Below are 19,429 nucleotides of genomic sequence, written 5' to 3'. Positions count from 1 at the left end.
AAATTGTAGTATATCCATACAATGGAATACCACCCTAATAAAAAGGAATAAACTTTTGATACAGGCTGCAACATGCATGAATCTCAAAATGATTATGCTGAGTGAAAGAAATCTGACAAAAATGAGAACATACTGAATGATCTTATTTATATAAAGTTCTAGAAAATGGAATAATAGTAACAGAAAGGAGGTCAGTGGTTGCCTGTGTGTATTGGGGACTGTGAAAAGAGATGAGAAGGATGGATAATAAAAGAATATGAAGAAACTTAGGGGTGGTGGATATGTTCATTGTCTCAAATGGGGTGATGGTGTCATGCAATTTATTATAAGGCAATTATATCTCAAAGGTGTAAAATACAAATTTCGCTGATAACTGCACACACAAGAAATGGCATTAGAGATTTGTTCCCTTTCATTATCTTTTGGGATTGCCCATGGGAATGAGCTATTGACCTAGTCTTGGCTGACTTGGAGGAAAGGAGGTGGGGACGCAGTACTGGGCAATTTGGGGATGGTCCCTTTACCTCCTTGAGCCTCAGTTTCCTCATCTGTAAGATGGGAATATGTCTTGTTGCCTGGCCTTCCCCATGAAGCTGATTTGAGGAAAAAGTAAGTAACCCTGTTTTCAAGGGTAAATGATCAAATTTCCCCATCGACATAACAAGCATTTACCAAGCATTTGGTGGCAATCCCAGTCTTGGACGGTGAGGCTGAAGGGCAAGCCAGATCACAGAAGGAAGCTTGGTGTGTGTGTCGAGGGGTTTGGGTTCAAATCTCTGGGCATTGGGTAGGCGCTGAAGGGTTCCAAGCCTGGGAGTGACAGTCACAGCTCACTGTGGTGGGGCGGAAGGGCTCATTCATCGGGCCCTGCTCCAGTCTTCCCCAGGAGTGTTGCTGTCTCTCCAGAGCAGGGCTTCATAACCGAAGCACTATTGACATCTGAGGCGGGGTAATCCTTTGTTATGGGTGGCTGTCCTGTGCCTTGTGGGGTGCTTAGCAACAGCTTCGCTGGCCTCTACCCACTGGATGCCAGTAGTACGCCTCCAGTAGTGACGACCAAAAATGTCTCTAGACATTTTCCTGGGGTGGCAAAACCACTCTTGGTTGAGAACCACTGCTCTAAAGGCTTTTTTTTCCCTTTCTTTTTTTGAGTACATATACAGATGGTTCTGCCTATATTTGCCCTCTTTCCTCCTTCTAAGGCCTGGCAACTCCTGGCTTCCAGCCTTTCCACGAGGCACACAGCGGGATAGTGCCCTTGGCTCTCTGCACAGCCTTGTGTCAGCACCTGTGGCTCAAGCTCCCTGCTCATGGGGGCCCTAGCTGGGCTGGCTGCAGGGAGCCAGCTGGCAGCAGCTCTGTCTACCTCTTCAGCAGGGCAGCAGGGCACCTAAGCCCCTATGGGGAACACCACGTGGTGTCGAGGAGACTCCTGGACCGGGTCCCACCTGGAGGTCAGCTGGGACCAGAACTGTCTAAGCTTGTTGGCCCTGCCCCCTCTGTAACTCAGTCCTGCTGTCTGCCAAGCTTATGGCCTGGAGGGACGAGTCAGCTCAGGAAGCCTGCCAGGGCAAGGGGACCAGGATGGGGACAGAGGGCAGGTGGTGGCAGCTGGAGGCCATGTGACTGCTGGAGGCTATGTGTGTCACAGGGCAGAGCTGGGCCACTGGCTCATTCCTGAGCTTAATCTGAGAAGGTCTCACATGACTTCTCTGTGGGAGCCTGCGTGGGTGGGGGTGGAGGGGATAAGTGGTGGGAGGGAGGGGGAAGTGATTTTAGGATCCAGGCTGGAAATACAAAATACATTAGTGAATCACAAGCAGATATTCATCACATGACCCCACTGACTCTGCCAATGCAGAAATCAGGCTTTCGGCACAAAAAATGTCTCCCACCCCCTACTCTGTGTAGGCTGTGGCTGCTGAGAGGGGCACTAGAATTGGAGCAGGCGGCGGGGGAGCCAGCCATACCATCAGCCTCCATCTCCCAAAATGTCAGCAAAACCAGAACACAAAACCAGGCCCCCATTCCAGCACTTTCCATATGCTCATTCATATGCTAGTCTCACAACAGCCCCATTTCCCAGTGAGAAAACCAAGGCCTTGAGCCATTCCTCTGAGTTTCCTTTTCTTCTTTCCACAGGATTTGCAGGGTTTAATCAGGTTTTGTGTTTGTTTTAATGCTACCACCATCAGCTCCCTCTACCTCACAGTGGCCCCAAATGACAGATGCTGGCATGTCCTTCTTGCTGGCGAGAGGAGGGAAGGGGTTTTAAAATCACTCTCTCTCCAATGGAGAGGCCTCCATGCTGCTGGGGGGTGCGGCTGGATCCTCAGCCTAAGGGATCAGAAATGCAGGAGACTAGAGTCAGGCAGGTTCTAAGCTGCCAGCCTGAGAAAGGGCGTGGCAAAGCCTCTGAATGCCCCAGGCTCCTACCCCTCAGGAATGAGGGGGAAGCCCCAGGGTTCCTCCAGCAGCCCCACCTCACAGATCCCAGGGAGCCAGGAGCTTTATTTAGTTATGCTGAAACTCCACAGACCTGGATCAAGACTCTTAAACCCATGTTCTCACCGTCCAAGAGAACAAAAGCTCGTGAGCCGGCTCTGTCCTTCTGGGAAGACAGCCACCAGCCTCGTGTTTGCCGAATGTTTCACCTCTAGGGTTACTACTTTCAAAATAGCACTCAATATATTTAATCTCATTACATAAGCCAGATATGTTTGGTGTAGAATACTTGGGAAATTCAGAGAAGTATAAAGAAGGCGATTAAAAATTCCCCATTATCTCACCAATCAGAGACATCCACTGCTCAACGTTTGGTATTCAGCTTTTTCATCTATTCTTGAGTCATGGATATGTATATAAGCTCTAAAAGGTAAAACCACAGTAATACTTTAGATGCATTTAAAAAATAGTATTGAGGCATAGCATACATAGCAAAGGGCACAAATCTTCAGTGAATAGCTCAGTACATTTTTACATATTATTGCACCCATGAGACCATCACTTAAGATATAGACCATTTCTAGATCCCAGAAAACTACCCCTGCCCTTTCTCACTCCATCACCAAGAACTAGCCGGGATGCTGACTTCTGCACTTCAGATTAGATTTGCCTATTCTTGAGTATCACATAAATGGACTCACGCAGTATTCATTCTTTTGTGTCTGGCTTCACTCACCCAATCTGTAGAATCTATGACAACTCTTGGCCTAGCAAAGGTGCTCGACATGGGCACATTAACTGTATGTTGGGTGCATGTGGAGTCATGGGATAAATCGGTGAGTGGATTAATGAGTGAGAATAGGCTTTGATTATGGGGTGGTCTCCTGTGTTTTCAGTTACCATCAGGTGGTCCATGTAGAGAAAGGAGAGTAGTAAGTGGCTTGTGTAACAAGCTGGATGAGAGGAGATGAACCTGAACTAAAGGGAAGGCAGTTGAGAGAATGAGGAGGGAGCAGGTTGCATAGGCCTGTCTACTTGGCACTCATGAGGGTTGGATTGGTGCCCCATTAGCAGTAGGACCGGGGGTATTTATAGAAACCCCATCAGACCAGCCACTTGACCCAGTGGCTGCCTCATTGTCACAGTGTCCCAGGGCTATATCCAGAGTCTCCACCCTGGGTCAACCCCCTGTGCTATGAGCCCATTACCCCCTGCTGAGCAGGTGGTTTATCGTGATGACCACACTGTGAGAGGACCTGGATATTTCTGGAGAGTGCTCCACTGGGAAATGCAAGTACCTGGCTCCTGGAGAAATGGATCCTGTTTCCCTGCACCCTAAGAAAGGGATGCTTACTCTCTAGGATCAGAGTTATGGCACAGCTCCCAGCAGTGTAGCCCTTTTTCCTATTTAAAGGTCTCAAGGTTAGAAAGGACCCCTCTCTTTTCCCTCACCCCATCTGGGGCTTGAGCCCCTTTGACATTCCTTCCAACACGGGCTCAGCTTTCACACTTTCTTCTGCCCCTTTTCTGTAATCACGACCCTAGGCCCAGCCACCAGCATCTCTCACCTGTCTTGCTGTAGCCACCTCCTTTCCCCACATGCTCTTGTTCTGTCTTATCCATCCCACTCTGCAGCAGGGGTCGGGTGCATTAACAAGCTACGCCAGGCCACACGCTGCACAAACACGCTCGATAATCGGCACTGGTGGTTCTAACAGCTTGTTCAAGGCCTGTTCGTCTATGGTTTAGAAGTTTGTAACATGACAGTCTTCTACCCCAGTAGCTCATCAACTCATCAAGGACTGATCTCCTACATTCCCAAGCCACCGCCTTCTCCCCAGCGTTACAGCTGTGACAAAGTAGCTGGACACTTCAGGAGAAGGAGAAATATCACTGGAGAGGAATGGAGCTGTGGTCAGCAAGATAGAGCCACTGGGCCACACTAGTGGGAGGAAGAGCCACAGAGAGGACGGTGGGGCGCCACCCTGAGATGCTGCTGGGGGTAAGAGGTTTGATGGGGAGGGACAGAATAAACAGTGCTGGGATGACACAGGTGGGCCCAAGACCAGGCAGCAGCTGATAATTTTATGAAGATTAATTGCCCTCAATGGGCAGAGGACATACAAAGACATTTCTCCAAACACATACTGATGGCCAATAGACATATGAAAAGACGCCCAATTTCACTAATCATTAGGGAAATGCAAATCAAAACAAAATGATATACCACCTCACACTTGTCAGAATAATATATATGTCTATATTTTATAGGCATATATATAGTGAACTATTACTCAGCAATAAAAAAGAATGAAATATTGTCATTTGTGACAACATGGATGGGCCTAGAAGATGTTATACTAAGTGAAATAAGTCAGAGAAAGACAAACAGTATATGGTTTTACTTATTATACGTGGAATCTAAACAGAACAAAACAAATGAACAAACAAAACAAAATAAAAATATACCCATAGAAACAGAGACTAAAGGAATAATTACCAGAGGGGAGGAGAGTTGGGGGATGGGTGAAAAAGGTGAAGGGGAACATAGTCAATAATATTGCGATTAGTTTGCACGGTGACAGATGAGCACTAGAATGAGTGGGGTGAGCACATTGTAAGGTATAAAAAGGTCAAATTACTATATTGTGCACCTGACACTAACATAACTAATATAATATTGTTTACCAACTATACGTAAAATAAATAAACATGTAACTGATCCATTGCCCTTGATCCGTTTCCTTGGGCTTGTAATTAATGGGTGTGGGAGACGACGAGGAGGGGGAGGCCCAAGGTTTTTTTCTCTAACACTGGGGAGAAGGCGGTGGCTTGGGAATGTAGGAGATCAGTCCTTGATGAGGTGATGAGCTGCTGGGGTAGATATTGTCATAGACGAACAGGCCTTGAACAAGCTGTTAGAACCACCAGTGCCGATTATCGAGCGTGTTTGTGCAGCGTGTGGCCTGGCGTAGCTTGTTAATGCTGTCCCAGAGGACAACACTTCAGCTCAGCAGTACTTTGGGGTTCCACTCAGAAAGAGCCCACCTCAGCTGACTGCTGCTGTCCTCTGTCCTCAGTCGAGGGGGCAGCAGCATCAGGACAAGGCAACTGTGGCCATCTGCTAGGTCAGATGAAGGGCCAAATCACAGGGTCAGTAATGCCTCCTGGGCAGAGACATGAGCTGAGCAGCTGTCCCTGACGCGCCAGCCAGGACAGGTCCTCTTACCAGGGCAGCCAGGACACCACCCGGATTGTGAAGTCTCCTACGGTCAGAAGGGTATGTGGGTGTCACAGCTGTGGTCAGAGGGAGGCAGGGGGCCTGCTCTCTCGGCCCCTTACATAGATATGAATTCAGGAAGCTGTAAAGGAGGCTGTTAAAGCCAGAATAAAAGATATTCCCAGCATCGCATGTAGCCAAAGGGATGGGTCCTTGGTGTACTGAAGGACTGGCTGGGAGAAGAGATGGGAGCTGAATGGACAGCAGGGAAGTAATTCCTAGATTGCAGCCCGTCTCTGAGCGCCATGGTCCTCGTATGTAGAGTGAGTAAGTGGAGAGGAGGCGTACGAAATGGTGTCATGTGACTATTAAGCATTATTTGCTCCAGAAATGTTTCTGTGTAGTATTTTTGGAAGTTGGAAGAAAATACTAAATGCAGGCTTATCAGATGTGTGCAGAAAATAAAGGTAGCAGGGCTGGCTGAGACACACGTAAGGGAGACCTCAGATGACAGGATCCGATTATCTTATTTGCCCTGGTTTCTTGCCCCTGCGTGCCCCCTCCGAATGACCCTCAGAAAACACAGTGCCCCTTAAGGAGCTGCGTCCTTCATGACGTGCTTGCTGTCTCTCTTTAGCTCTGGGTTTCTTCATCTCGACACTGTTGATGCTGTGAACCGCATAATCCTGTGTTGTGGGGCTGCCTGGAGCATTACAGGATGTTTGCACAGATCCCTGGCCTCTACCCCCTAGATGCCAGGAGCACCACCCCTCCTCCTCTTGTGACAACCAAATGTCCCTAGGAGACAAAACTGCCCCTTCTCTAGCTTCATGCTTTGCACTTCTGCCTGCATTGTATGTGGCTCTGGCCACATCGACGTACATGTGGCACCTTAGATAAGCAAAGCTTTTCCACATCCTTCTCACAGCTCTGCATGCATAGAGTCCTACTTGCATCAACCCTCCCCATGCCTTTGGAGCTCCACAAAATCCTTTGAAAACTCATCTCAAGCATCTCTTCCTTGAGGACATCATCTCCGAGGCTCCTTGTGTCCTCTAGTGTCCTCATGGCATACTTTTTCTGGAGCCTTGTCTGCACGGATTTTATTGTTTTGCTTGTGTTTGTCTCTCCCACTGGACTATAAGCTTCTTGAGGGCAAATCTTGGATCTCGTTCATCTCTGCTCTCTAGTGCCTGGAACACGGCCTGGCACAGAAGTGAGCTCAGTAAATCCTAGTTGAGTAATATTGTTTAACAAATTGCTACTGGCTGGTCACAGGACATAAAACGCTCTAGTCCAAATGAGAACATTTTCTGGATCTTAACCAAGCAGAGAGTCTAGTACTCCATCCTCAGGCAGCGTAACCCAATGTCATCTCTTGTGCAGAGAAAAAACAACAAATTATTATTTTAATGTCTAGGATGTGAGAAGGGTATAGGGGAGTTGTGCCTGGGAAAAAACTCTTTTCAGACTCCACCCTTGAGAAAACCTTGGTGTGGCTGTAGCAGGAAGCATTCACTCTTTGAAAGATGCTGAGGATGGACGCAGACTCCAGCCAAACTCTCTGCTTGAGTCCCTCTGGAGCGAGGGACTCTACCAGGTCCTTAAATGCAAATGGGATGCCTCCTATCCAGGAGCAAAGCCCCCACCCCGCAGCTCCCAGCACCCTTGGCTACGGGATTTCCTCCAGCTCTCCCCTCTGCATTGTCAAAAAGGGAACAGACTGCGCAGAAGGAACATGTTTGGTGCTGAGCCCGGAGCCAGGGCAATACTCGGCAGATCCAGACAATCTGCTCCACTCTTCCCAAGGAGAGAGGAAAGGCTTTTATGACTTGCTGACAACCAAGTCAGCGATGGGAAAATCTCTGGGTGGCCAAACCTAAGCAAAGCAAGAGACACACACCCTACACGGATGCACCTTGAAAAATAAAATTAAGAGTCCCTGGCTTTAAATGCCCAGGCTTCATTGTGTGTGTGTGTGTGTGTGTGTGTGTGTGTGTGTGTGTATGTGTGTGTGTGTATGTGTGTGTTGGGGGATGGTGGTGATGTATATATATTAAAAGCAAACTCATGGACTCTTCATAAAATGCTGTCAAGTCCAACCTCCGCTGAGCCTGAATAGCACTGATGGTCCCTCCGCCCCTCTCCCTCTCCCTTGGACACCTTCAGTGACAGGGACCTCTCACTGTTAGATAGCTCTGTCTAGTAGAAAGCTTTTGGTTACTCTGATGGCTTACCCTTTTGTCCCAAGTCCAATTCTTTGCTCCACTTGGAATTGGGCCAATCCTTCTTCCCCAGGAAAGATTTTCAGAGGCAACTACTTTACCACCCAAACCTATTCTTCTGGCTAAACAGACACAGTTCATTCAACTGTCCTCCCTGTGACACAGTTTTGAGTCTCCTCCCTTCCTGATCACTCTTTTCTTGTCACCACAATAGGTAACACAATACCCCACTTGTCTGTAGTTCTCAGAGAGTAAGTTATTTGGGATGGACAAATTTTCCAGAGGGCCAAGGAGTTATCTCTTTAGCAACACTTTAAAAAGGCATGATAGAAAGATTTCAAGCACGCAGGATACAGGTTGCTTTTAGAATGTGCACACCTCTGCCAATTCTCTCTGACATTTCTCATCACCTCTGACTTCATCTCTCAACACTTTTCCCCATGCGACTCCCTGCACCTCTTTGCACACCACCTGCCTACAACACTGGACTTTCTGTGCCATCACAGCAAAAAAAAAGAAAAAATCTAGGACCAATGAGAGAAAGCCACAGAAGCCAGATCACACCTGGACATGTGAAGCACCTTCTAATGACGGGGTCGTTCAACAAAGGGAAGGGTGGCACCAGCAGGGAGTAAGCTCTCCACCCTGAAGGTGTCAGGCAGAGGCATTTGGCAGGGTGCTCTTGACTGCATGGAGCTGCTAGGGTTCGGACGAGCTGCCCCAGTCTCTGCCAGGCCTATGATTTCGTGATTGTGGGCAAAGATTTCATAATGGCGTTTTATGTGACATGAGGACTCCTGGGCATCCTTGTGACAGTGTGCGAGAGGAAACAGAAAGCTAGTTTCTTCAGTCTAACAGCTGTGGGGCTGGAGACTGAGCACGCCTCAGCCATTGTTGGCGGCTAAGCAGACCCCTCAAGAAAAGGGGACAACATGTACATCATGGTGACGAGCCTCTGCCAGAGCACCCCAGTGTTTGATTAAAACAGACGATGGATGGAAATTATCTGCCACTGGCAGGTAGATAAATGTCTCCCCCCCTCCTTCCCTTTGAGTGACAGGAAGTTCACCACCTTCTGAGACAACTCACTCCATCTTTGAATGGCTTTGAACTGAAATCTGTTTAGCTGGGTGCCCCATAGGGTATCTTCTTATTAATCCCATGTTATCTGGGGAATCAGATGTTATTTATTACATTGCTTATGATAAAGACTAATAGCAGCTGTTTAGTGAGTACTACCCTGGGCCAGACACTAAGTTAAGTACTTTATAAACTAAACACAAATGTTGGGCTTACGAAAACTCCAAATCTCACTAGGTCACAGCTGGAAGGTTCCCCAGAGGTCATTTCATCTAGTCTTCATATTTCAGAGTGTGAAAACTAGGCTCAAATCTTAAGCCACCAACTCTAGCTCTGTCATTGATAGATGAGAACAGAGTTTCCTTAAAGGAGACTATGGTCACAAAGATTTCTGGACGTGTCCATCTTCCTGAGGTTTCCAGGAAGCCAGTCCTGCAGGAGTGTAGTTAAAGGCAGTGGCTTCCCCCAAGGTCACCCAGAGAGCCTCCTTAAAACTTTCTGCCCATCTAGTGCTAAGAGATTGGGCCAAAAAGGGATGTGAGTCCGGGGAAATGGAAGGCCTTCTGTGGCCACTGTGGATAGCAGAGAGAGGTCAAATTCCTTAGAAGCAGAGCCTGAGATGGGGTGTTAGGTACCCATGGTTTATTGACGGAGCGCTTTTCAGAAGAAACCTGCAAGGGAGGGTGGTGGGGAGGCAGGATAGGGAGGAAAAGGGACAAACACAGATGTGACTGAGGACAGGGCTACCATAATATAGGGCAGTCAGTTACATTTGCATTTCAGATTTAAAAAAAAGAGTGATTTTTTTACTTCAAGTATGTCCTAAGTATTGCCTGGGACATACTTATACCAAAAAGTGTATGCTTTGTTTATCTGAAATGTGGATTTAATTGGCTAGCCTGTATTTTTATTTATTAAAATGGACAACCCAGTCTAGGCTGACCAATCAGCTCTGTTTGCCCCAAACTGAGGGGTTTTCTGGGAACTTTCTGTGCTAAAACCAGGATGGGCAAACTGGGATGGTTGGTCACCCTCGATTGTGGTCTCAGGTAAAGCCTTGGCCAGATCCTTGAGGAGGGGATGAAGGTGGGCCTGATGCCCCAAAGACTAAAGTACCCTGCAACATGGACCCCTGGAGGTGAGGGTGGCTGCTGTTTTGCATCCCTGTATCACCTGGTCATTGCTTGTGCTGGGTGTGATTGTGGGGTAGGTATGGGGGAAAAGTTGTAACCTCCTGGAGAGGCAGCTGCTGTCTCCTGAGAACAATTTCCCTGAGAAGGGAGTAGCTGTGCGTCATTACCAGGAAAACAGGTCACACTGACAGCAGCTGGAGACTGGGTGCATGGGCCCTGTTGGAACGGGGGGCCAGGGTGGGTTTCCACAGCATCTCCTACACGGGCTAAGGCCCTCTGCCCTGAGGCGATGCTCGACCCTTCAGGAGAAGGGTGAGAACTAAGCCTGACTCCAGTCTCATTGAGCACCGTGCATTTCTTCTGTTCTAGGCTGGGCGTACAGGTAATTCCAGCACCGACCAGCCTGGGACATGCTGCCATGATCACCAAGTGCACTGAGAAAAGGCTCTCATCATTATTCCTATCTGGGAGAGAGAGGACCAGAACAGACTTCACAGAAGGAGTAAAAGCTGCAACAGGTCTTGAAAACAGGTGGGAGTTTGACAAGGGTTGGGGGTAAGGCGGCCAGGAGGTAGTGGTGGGAAAGATGTGGCCAAAAGCAGGAACGTCAAAGTTATGGAGGTTGCGGTGTAGAGGGATGGCAAATGTGAAGGGACCTTCTCACCCAGGCCTCCAAGAAGCAGTTATTTGGGACTTTCATTCCTTCCCCACAAAACAGTCCCTAAGCCGGTTGAGCACAGGCCTAGCCAGGTTACAGGTTCTGAGGTTGGTTTTGTCTGAACTGACAAAGCACCTGGCCCTTGAAAAGAGCTAAATGGTTTATTTTATGACCCAAGTTAATGCTCTGGAAAAGTGCTGGCGGCCCTACTGACCTGGGGATGCCCGGGCACCTGGGGAACATCCCAGCTCCTGGCGGGGGAGGCCCCATCACCCGGCCCTGGCCCAGATCCATGGGAAGACAAGCTTCCTTCTCACCTTTCCAGTATATCCTGAAACCAGAAGCCTCATGACACTGGCTCCTCTGTCACTGCTCTGGGATTTCGGCTCTGACTGTGGCAGGACACCCACACTGCTGAGAAGCTGCTGGGACAAAAGTGCAGGGAGGGTCAGCTGGGGAGAGCGATGGGACCCATCCCAGATCAGTGTCCCCATTTCTGGGCTGAACTCGGCCCAGGATTGCTATTGCTCAGCATCCGAGCTTTCCAATGACCCTGCGATTTCTTTTCAGACCCTGGCAGAGGGAAACAGGACTGTTAAGTCCTTATTTCAGCCACCCACTTGTGACCATGAACACGTCACTTGGCCTTGCTGAACCCTCTTGTACATCTATACTAATGATAAAAACATCAGCACTAGCAGCTAACACTCTGGGAGCATTTGCCAGCTTTGGAAGCAGCACGGTCACATCGATTCTCTTATTTAAACTTCTCTGCAATGTAGGAAGTGGTGAGTGGGCAAGGTGGTATTATTATCTCAGTTTAAGGAAGAATAAATTAAATGAAATATAAACAAGGTGACTTGCCCTAATGTTACAGCTGCTAGGTTTTCGGGCGTAGCGCTCCTGACTCTAGGACAACCAAGGAGACGATAATCTTTTATCAGCGTCTCCAGGAAACATCCGAGCCAGAGTCAGCAACTTTAAAGTCTTGATGATGGGCACCGGGGAGGCATTTTGTTTCTGTGCGTTTTCTGACACCTCCGGACATAGGCCTAAGGACGGCCGGTTGTCCTACAACAGGCCCTATTTCTGTTTCCGCTGCAGGCTGATGCGAATTCAAATCTCAGCACCCTTTCCTCTTAGAAATAAATAAAAATATTTCACTCTGAAGCCACAGTCTGTATTGATTGTTGGGAGGAATAAAATAAGATTTGACAACATAGGGTTTCTCTGGGACCCTTTAGAGGTGAGAAAGAAACAGCAGGGAAGGTGTGAGATGGGAGGCCAGTATGCAGTTTGTAGCCAAACACATAGATGTAAGTCCTAGCACTGCCACTAACCAGCTCAGTGAATTTAGGGCAGTCACCAGTCTCTCTGGGCCTCCCTTTAACCTGGGTGTGGGCAGGACCACCACCCAACATCACTGTCAGGCTCCAGGTTTCCACAGCAACTGCACAGTGTTTGACCACCGTGGGCACTTAGCACGTGTTAATTCCATTGATTTCTCCCCTGTGGGACAGAGTCCCAGAGAGCAGTTTCCAGGCTCTCGGCCTCACATAGAACGGTGCTGGCTCGGGTAGTAGATGGCCGTCGGCTGTGACTAGTTGGCCGTCAGTTGTTACCGGTCAGCCAGTAGCCACTGATATAACTGCCGTGGCTAAACTAGCAAGCGCGGATTGCAGTTAGCAAGTGCGATCGGTTGGCAGAGAAGCGGACAGCAGATTGCTGATCGTGTGGCTTCTGCTTCCTGTGTCTCTAACCCAGCCGTCAGTGAGACTATAGTAGTATGACTCCCCTGTCTGTGGCTCCTTTGGTGTTCCTTTTTGGCCTCACCATATCCTGCATTCTTATGTGGGGAGCGGGACCAAAGACCCTGCATGACACCCCCCTTTTCCATAAATGGATCATGCATCTAGAAGGTATGAAACCCTCTTTCATAAAAATAAATCTGATAAAGTTAATGTGATAAAATGAACATTTAAGCTGAAGAAAAAAAACCCACACACACACAAAACAGCCTGTGCATGAACTATGAACACATTGGTTCATTTTCTTCTGACCTTGATAGCCACCCCTCCCCAAATCTCTCTCTCTGTCTCTCTCTCTCTGTCTCTGTCTCTCTCTGTCTCTGTCTCTCTCTCTGTCTCTGTCTCTGTCTCTCTCTGTCTCTCTCTCTCTCTCTCTCTCTCTCTCTCTCTCTCTCTCTCTCTCTCTCTCTCTCTCTCACACACACACACACACGCAGAACTGGACCATGGAGAAGGAAGGCCAGATAAACTTGGAGGCCATCCTGGAGCCCTGGGGACTGGGAGCTGTGCTCTCCCTCCACGAGCAGGCTCTTAAAACAGTCCAGAGGCCCAGCACTCGGCCACACTGCCCAGTCTGTTCCATGAGGATGAGGCCCTGGGTGTCCCCAGTAAAACTCTGGAAACACAGCCTGCCAAAGACTTCTCATTCTGATTTCCTCTTGGGAAAAGAAAGGAGGAAATTAGAGAAAGAAAGGAGAAAGAAGAAATGAAAGCAAAATGATGGAGGGCAGGAAAGTGACCTGTACCTGTATGAAATCAAAATAATAGACTCAGGATGGTGAGATGCATGTGAACAGAGTGTGACGTGGGCAACCCCCACAAATAGACCTTCTGTTAAAAATAGCCTTTGTCTAAATGTGGAAAGGGTGTAAATATAGTAGCGGTTTCGGCTTACTACAGAGCGCCCCAGCTCCAAGTAACAGAGGCTTAATATAGGACACGTGCGTCAGCAGCAGGAGAGTGGGGAGAGCAGACAGACAACCCAGGGGTGTGGGTACAGTACCCACCGCACTGCCGGGAGGGGTCAGCCTGCCAGCATCTCCCTGTTGTGAAGAGGACATGGATTGCTCTGAAATGCTCTCACAGAACTCGGCTGGGCAGAAAACTCGAGCTGAGCTGGGAGAGGAAGGAAGGAAGGAATCACAGTGCTGTAAAGGATCTGGGGAGGATTGTCTTGGAAACGTTGCTCGTTTTCATCTGGAGTTTCACCCGACAGTGCATTCACTGTCCAGCGGGCTGCTTGCTCCTGGACACAGCAGGAATTTTCAGAGGAATCCCCTGAAACCATCAGACTATAGACAAACCAGTTTCCTCAACGCTGAGCACAGGGGACAAAACCTCTAGAAAGTTATGGAAAGTGCCAGGAAGGAGTTTGACTCAAGTCTTAGAAAAAAGACTTTGGGTTTTTTAGCCGCACGTCGCTGACCTCATTTAGTAGGTCTGCGGGACATGGTGGCTGGATGACCGATCGGACAGCTGGACGTGGTTGACGGTGCTGCTTTCCTGGCCACGACCAAGGGGAACAGCACTGTCCTGTGGGAAGTGCATTGATCTCCATTCTCTTGATACAGGTGGGCAAGTGTTGACTGCCCGTGTAGGGGCTAAGACCTGCTCTGGCTGCGTGGCTCTCACCTGACCCTTTCAGGGAGCTCTCATTATCTTCCTGATCTGTCACCCTTTAACCCAGGCCATCTCTCCTCCCTGCTCAGCACATGTTCCTGTATATATCACATTGTATCCCAAACAGCTCAACACCCACAAACACCACCCCCCCCCCCACACACACACGCATACATTCAGTTAGAAGTCTGAGGCTCATTTCCAGTAATGGCCCTCATACTTGCTTTGTCCCCACTTGTGTCTCTCCATTTGCCAGGCTATCGCTCTCTGGCTCCTTCTTTTCATTCCTGGACCCTCAGTTTGCCCCTTGGATCAAGACAGACTTGGCTCCTCCAGATGCATTTTCGACTTCTTCTCAGACATGACTAGGGCTTGCTCTCTGGTGCTGCCAGCTTGGCTGACCACTCCACTGATTGAGCTCTTGCCCCAGTACTGATGCCCTTACCATTTCTCACTGACACCACTACTTGACCCTGGTCCTGTCCCTCCTGCTTCTCCCCGACATCATCCTAGCAGCCCTGCAAACCGCCTTGCTAAAATGCGGGCGCAGTGGTGTCACTGCCTCACTCAAAATGTTGGCAATGGCCTAGAGGACAAAATCCACATCACGTAAGTCCCTGACTTGCCCTCCCTCCATCTGCTTTGCGAGCTGTGTCTCCTGCTACCCTATATCCCACAGGCTCTGGAGATGAGTTCTTGTCCCCTGGGCATATCCCCTATTGGTACCTGTGCCAAGGACCAGACCATTTCCTTAGGCTGCCATGCTTCTCCTCCAAATCTCTGCACATCAAAATCCTACCCACCTTTTAAGGCCCCAGATCCAGAAAGCCCCACCTTTTCTGGGAAGCCTTTCTAGATCTCTTTTCCCACAGCCATCATCTCTTTATTACCCCTCTCGGCTTGCTTTCTCAGCCACATGCGGACACAGCGAGAAGACAGCAAACCAGTAAGAGGGCTCTCACCAGAATCCGACCATGCCAGTACCTTGACTTTGGACTTCCAGCCTCCAGAACTGGGAGAAATAAATGACTGTTGTTTAAGCCACTCCATCGATGGTATTGGTTATAGCAATCCAAGTAAATAAAGACAACTTTCTGACCGTTTACAGAAGTTCTTACTCATTTCCAATCTCCTCTGCTATTTTCCACTGACCCCGCCATTGGCCCCTGATACAGGTATGAGGACCACCTCCGTACAACCCTGAGATGCTGGGCCTGGAGTAAGGAGAACTGGGTTAGAGTCTCACCTCCGCCTCTCCTTCGTTGTCTGCCATTGGGCAAGTTAATTTAGCTCTCCGAACTGTTTCCTCAGCTGTGAAAAGGGGTAACACCACTCACGGCTGGGAGGATTAAGTGAGAGAGTGGAGCTGAAAGCATCTGGCAAATTGTACAGTGCTCTCCAAATATCGAGGCCATCCATACAGCCCTCACCCACTTACATCTGTGCTTTGGAAACCTGCCCAGACACCAGCGATGTTGACTCCAGCTGCCATTTGGGCCCGTAAGAGTATCCTAGAAAGTACTTTTGCCACCTCTGCGTTAAGAGCTTGAAATCTCCAGACACTTGTGATTACCAGAACCCTTTTGAGTCTACGATGGTTTTCTTCCTCAAAATTCTGAAAAAGAAAATAGACTTGAATGGCAGTCAGAACTGGCAGCAGTTGGACTCTCATTGTGAAGTGAGGAAGGAGGCTGCGAAAGGAAATGGGAAGAAAGTGGATATGCTGATAGCCAGACTGGTTCTCTTCCAGGTAAGTCTACCTGCCCTGACCGTAAGTGGCCCTCCTGGGCTTGGCTGGTTCTGCAGGCTCCCAGGATTCAGAAGAACTAAGGAACAGCCTGGAACACCCAATATTTGGGCAGATCATATCTTCTGCCCAGCGAGTGTTAACACAGTGGACAGAGCTGGGCTGTAGGGCCCAGCTGCAGTCTCTGTTCTGCCCTCTTCCTAACAGAGTAAACGCCACCAAGTTTCCTAACCTCTGGGAGCTTCGGTTCTTCATCTGTAAAATTGGGATCGTTTTGCTAAGAACCAAATGTGATCGTTTATGAAAATCTCAAGCACAGTACCTGTGCTCAGTAAATGATAATTGAGACTGATTCTAAATTGATTTCTCCAAACTAGTATTTTACACAGCCAAGAAACAAAGACAAATGAGTCAGGAAACTAAAGTGTTGGAGTAGATTCGTATTTAAACACCTCCCAAACAGGACAAAACAAACTCCACAGGCCAGGCTAAAAGTCTTGCCCTGGGAGCAAGGATTTGGGGGAAGAACAAGGAAAAAAAATTTCCTGTGGGAGTATACTAGAAGAATCAGAGCTTCAGATTGTTTAAAATCTCCAGAATTGGTGTCACAGCCTATTATATAGAAAATTTGTACAACTAGGATGCAATATATGTTTCTAGTTGATACGCACTAATAGAATTATATTGCGGTGTGCTTTTGGAAATATCTCCCTTCATCGGCCATCCATCTGTGATCAATCTATACCTCTCCATGTATATTTCCCTCCTGTGCCTTAATTTTTCTTTTGTACGCACGCATACATGGTTTCATGCAACAAATGGTCATTTGAGTAGGTAGGTGGAGAAGACAAGAGCTCAGCTTTTGAAGAAAAACATTTCTGGTTCATTCTGCCTTGTATATCTGAGTGGCATGTTGGGGAAAACATATAAGTTGAAAAGAGGATAATACCCAGACACTTATCTACTTGTCTACTTCAAAGATGGTTGCAAAGATGAGAGATACTATGTGTTAAATGCTTAGCATAGTGCTAACAGTATCACGGTTAAATTCTCATAAGTTCTCATCCACATATGCAAATATACCCATTCATATACATGCACACTGACAAATAAGCATGCGCACCTATACATGTGTACATTCAGGTATAGACAGAGACACAGGGCACGTGGGCCTTTGCTATATAACTAAGAGGTGGGAAATATATTATCCTGAGATGTCACTGAGCTTGGGTTCCTATAATGTTCTGGGTGAGGAAACCGTGCGTGTGGGGCATAGGCTTTGGAGTAGAGGTTTGGGGCTGAGACCAAGCACCTGACATAGGTACCCAAGTGAAAGATGTCAAGATCAGTTAGGTGAGGTGGCCCTGAGAATACGCCTTGCAGACAGGGAGCCAACTTGAGCAAAGTTTCCAGCTGCTGTGCACTCATATTGGAGGCCACACTTCTTTGGGGCTGTTTCCAGCCAACCAGTGACTGAGTGTGTCATGGATGCTAGGCATCCATGTGCTCTAGGGACGGGGGCTCCTCTCACAAGTTGCTTTGGCCTGAGTTCTTCCTGACAGCCTTGTTGAACCTTCCTAGAGCACAAGGCAGTCTAGGGCACTTCTGCCCAACCTTCTTTCCCTTCTCTTGCATTTGAGTAGACGTTTCCGGGGTGTGATGACTCTCCTATCCTTTCCCAGCTCACTCCCTGTTTTCTCAGGCGTTTCCCCCAAGTAAAATCCTCACGTAGTGGTGTCTGCTTCTGACACGAAGGGAAGTGTGGAATGCCAAGTCACAGTGGAGCCCAGGACTAAGAAGTCCCAGGAGCCCAGAGGAGAGACCATAGATTGGTATCTCTAATTACGCATGCTGTACCCCACTTGACCTGCACAACCATACTGCCTGGCAACACGAATTAGCATCCCTGTAAGGTAAGGAGACCAAGGTCTGGGAAGCTCTATGACTTCCCAAGCTCATAGGATCAGAAAGTTGCAAAGCCCGGTCCGAAACCCAGGCTTCCTAACCCCCAAACCCCTGCTGCTTTTCTGCTCCTCACTGTCCACTGAGCACCTTACCTAGAGCTTCCAAAAGCATGATATCATATCTTCAGTTTCCCCCATGTGGAGGCAGAGTGTGTTCACCACCATTTCACAAATGAGAAGCTGGGTCTCAGAGAGGAGAGGTCAATGGCCCAAGGTCACTCAGTTAGCAAGTGTCAGGGCAGGAATTATAACCCAAGTCTCCTGCCTCCCAGCCCAGGGCCACACCCCTTTTGTCTGCCTTCCAGGCTACTGTTGTCCCTGCAAAACACCCAGGAGTTGTCTGTTCTACCTTCCACTCCCCACAATTCTCATTTCTCCTCTCTTCCAGGCAGCACAGGGCGAAGGAGGGCTTGCCTAGCATGCTGGGCACACAGCAGCCTAGGGGTCAGCCCTGGGGGTGTAAGGGAGATGCTCCCGCTCCCGTCTTTGGAAACCCGCCTGCTGAGCCTCCTTCCTCCTTTCTTGTAAGTGTTCTAGAGTTTCTGTGCTCACAATGCATTTCTTTGGAAGTCTGCCCTCTGAGGGTTGCCATGGTGACTATTTTGGTACTGCATGCTAGAAAAAGCCGAGGCACCTGCTGGTCACACCACCAAAACTTGTCTCTCTGAAAAATCAGCAGATGGCATTTGTCAGAAATTCCTATTTCTTGATTAATTTGGGAAAAAGAAGAGTGTGTGGCAGCGCTGATATCCTTTAACCTGGACTGTGTCGGTGTTTCGGGGAAGATATGAAACCACTGTGAGCTTCCTTTGAAGTGCTGGGTTATTTAGTTTTCCTAGAGAGGCTAAGAAGTTTGTCATTTGAATTCTAGTAGATGAAAACAAGAGGGAAGTCATGATGTTGCTTTCCGATTAAGAGGGGTTGACAGTTCAGGGCCAGTTCTGGAAAAGCCCATACCTCACTTCTAGTCACTTTCATGAATTCCCAAACATATCTCAGGTTGAGTCCAGCTTTTAATTGGCATGAAGTGAAACAATCCTGAGTGTGATTCGAATTCCATCTCTACCGCCTATTAACTGTGTGGCCTTCCACCAGTCCCTCAGCCTGTCTACACCTTAGTTTCCTCAACTGTAAAACAGGGATAATAGTATTTCTTTCACAAGTGTGTAATAAGGATTAAATGAGATCGTTATTATTATTGTTATTACTATTATCATTTCATTAACTAGAACTCAATTTAGGCATGGAGAAATTGACCGGTCCGTACGTGTATGTTGTTTTGACATAAAACTGTGTTCATCAAAATAAATAAATTTCATGGTCTCAGTCAAGGTAGTGACATTACAGTTGGAACAACATAAAAAATACCCCAAAACTTCTGGGTGTATGTTGTACAGTGTGTCTCTAACTTAATTATTATCTCAGTGTGCTTTTCTAGGAACTTGTTCCCCCGCCATCTCTCACATCCTGTTTGCAGTTTGCAGTATTATTTGTTCCCAGTGTTGCTTAGCAAACTTTGACGGTAGGTG

The sequence above is a fragment of the Rhinolophus sinicus genome, chromosome 16 (genome assembly GCF_057876585.1).
Source record: "Rhinolophus sinicus isolate RSI-liver-muscle chromosome 16, RSI-T2T, whole genome shotgun sequence".
Taxonomy (NCBI): domain Eukaryota; kingdom Metazoa; phylum Chordata; class Mammalia; order Chiroptera; family Rhinolophidae; genus Rhinolophus; species Rhinolophus sinicus.
Note: the sequence above shows the minus strand (reverse complement) of the source record.